Here is a 3,016-nt window from a genome sequence, read left to right on the forward strand (position 1 = left end):
TTCTAAGCAAGATAAGGTGCATAAAGGATTAACATCACATGCAATTCATAAGTGACATGATATGGCCATCATCATGTGCTTCTTAATCTCCATCACCAAAGCACCGGCACGATCTTCTTGTCACCGGCGTCACACCATGATCTCCATCAACGTGTCGCCATCGGGGTTGTCGTGCTACTCATGATATTACTACTAAAGCTACGTCCTAGCAATATAGTAAACGCATCTGCAAGCAGAAATGTTAGTTTAAAGACAACCCTATGGCTCCTGCCGGTTGCCGTACCATCGACGTGCAAGTCGATATTAACTATTACAACATGATCATCTCATACATCCAATATATCACATCAGATCGTTGGCCATATCACATCACAAGCATACCCTGCAAAAACAAGTTAGACGTCCTCTAATTGTTGTTGCATGTTTTACGTGGTGACCATGGGTATCTAGTAGGATCGCATCTTACTTACGCAAACACCACAACGGAGATATATGAATTGCTATTTAACCTCATCCAAGGACCTCCTCGGTCAAATCCGATTCAACTAAAGTTGGAGAAACCGACACTCGCCGGTCATCTTTAAGCAACGGAGTTACTCGTAGCGATGAAACCAGTCTCTCGTAAGCGTACGAGTAATGTCGGTCCGAGCCGCTTCGATCCAACAATACCGCGGAATCAAGAAAAGGCTAAGGAGGGCAGCAAAACGCACATCACCGCCCACAAAAACTTTTGTGTTCTACTCGAGAAGACATCTACGCATGAACCTAGCTCTGATACCACTGTTGGGGAACGTCGCATGGGAAACAAAAATTTTCCTACGCGCACAAAGACCTATCATGGTGATGTCCATCTATGAGAGGGGCTTTCAGATCTACGTACCCTTGTAGATCGCACAGCAGAAGCGTTAAGAAACGCGGTTGATGTAGTGGAACGTCCTCACGTCCCTCGATCCGCCCCGAGAACCGTCCCACGAACCGTCCCGCGATCCGTCCCACGATCCGCTCCGATCTAGTGTCGAACGGACGGCACCTCCGCGTTCAGCACACGTACAGCTCGACGATGATCTCGGCCTTCTTGATCCAGCAAGAGAGACGGAGAGGTAGATGAGTTCTCGGGCAGCGTGACGGCGCTCCGGAGGTTGGTGCTGATCTAATCTCAGCAGGGCTCCGCCCGAGCTCCGCAGAAACACGATCTAGAGGAAAAACCATGGAGGTATGTGGTCGGGCTGTCGTGGCAAAAGTTGTCTCAAATCAGCCCTAATACCTCAGTATATATAGGAGGGAGGGAGGGGAGGAGGCAGCCTCAAACCCTCAAGGTTTGGCCGAAATTTGAGGTGGAGGAGTCCTACTACAATCCTACTTGGAGTAGGATTCCACCTTCCCACGTGGAAACTCTTTCCACCTTGTGTTTTTTCCTTCTCAAACCTTATGGGCCTTAGTGGGAACTTATTCCAGCCCACTAGGGGCTGGTTTATCTCTTCCCATAGCCCATGAGACCCCTTGGGGCGTGACACTCCTCTCGATGGTCCCCGTCACCCCTCCCGACACTCCCGGTACACTACCGATGAGCCCGAAACTTTTCCGGTAATGCCCGGAAACTTTCCGGTAACCAAATGAGGTCATCCTATATATCAATATTCGTCTCGGGACCATTCCGGAAACCCTCGTGACCTCCGTGATCCCATTCGAGACTCCGAACAACATTCGGTAACCAACCATATAACTCAAATACGCATAAAACATCGTCGAACCTTAAGTGTGCAGACCCTGCGGGTTCGAGAACTATGTAGACATGACCCAAGGGACTCCTCGGTCAATATCCAATAGCGGGACCTGGATGCCCATATTGGATCCTACATATTCCTAAGATCTTTATCGGTTGAACCTCAGTGCCAAGGATTCATATAATCTCGTATGTCATTCCCTTTGTCCTTCGGTATGTTACTTGCCTGAGATTCGATCGTCAGTATCCGCATACCTATTTCAATCTCGTTTACCGGCAAGTCTCTTTACTCGTTCCGTAATACAAGATCCCGCAACTTACACTAAGTCACATTGCTTGCAAGGCTTGTGTGTGATGTTGTATTACCGAGTGGGCCCCGAGATACCTCTCCGTCATACGGAGTGACAAATCCCAGTCTTGATCCATACTAACTCAACGAACACCTTCGGAGATACCTGTAGAGCATCTTTATAGTCACCCAGTTACGTTGTGACGTTTGATACACACAAAGCATTCCTCCGGTGTCAGTGAGTTATATGATCTCATGGTCATAGGAACAAATACTTGACACGTAGAAAACAGTAGCAACAAAATGACACGATCAACATGCTATGTCTATTAGTTTGGGTCTAGTTCATCACATGATTCTCCTAATGATGTGATCCCGTTATCAAGTAACAACACTTGCCTATGGCCAGGAAACCTTGACCATCTTTGATAAACGAGCTAGTCAACTAGAGGCTTACTAGGGACAGTGTTTTGTCTATGTATCCACACAAGTATTGTGTTTCCAATCAATACAATTATAGCATGGATAATAAACGATTATCATGAACAAAGAAATATAATAATAACTAATTATTATTGCCTCTAGGGCATATTTCCAACAGTCAGAGCGGGGTACCGGACAACAGCAAATAAAAATTGGAGCATACCAAATGCCCGCTCGACATCCGTCTTGCAAGCCTTCTCACACTTAGCAAAGTAGGACTTCTTGCCTCCTGCCACAGGGTTTGCGATAGTCTTCCTAAATATGGACCATCTTGGATAGATGCCATGTGCTAGGTAGTATCTTTATTGTACTGGTGCCCATTGTCCTCGAAGTTCATCGAAGGAGCATGACCTTCAACAAGCTTGACAAAGACATTCGAACATTGCAGTACGTTGATGTCATTATGAGTTTTTGGCATACCAAAGTAGGAGTGCCAAATCTATAGGTCCTGTGTGGCCACTGCCTCAAGTACCACACTGCAATCTACTTTGGCGCCTTTGTACACCCCGTGCCAAGCAAAT

The sequence above is a fragment of the Hordeum vulgare genome, chromosome 5H (assembly GCF_904849725.1).
Source record: "Hordeum vulgare subsp. vulgare chromosome 5H, MorexV3_pseudomolecules_assembly, whole genome shotgun sequence".
In the NCBI taxonomy this organism is placed as follows: domain Eukaryota; kingdom Viridiplantae; phylum Streptophyta; class Magnoliopsida; order Poales; family Poaceae; genus Hordeum; species Hordeum vulgare.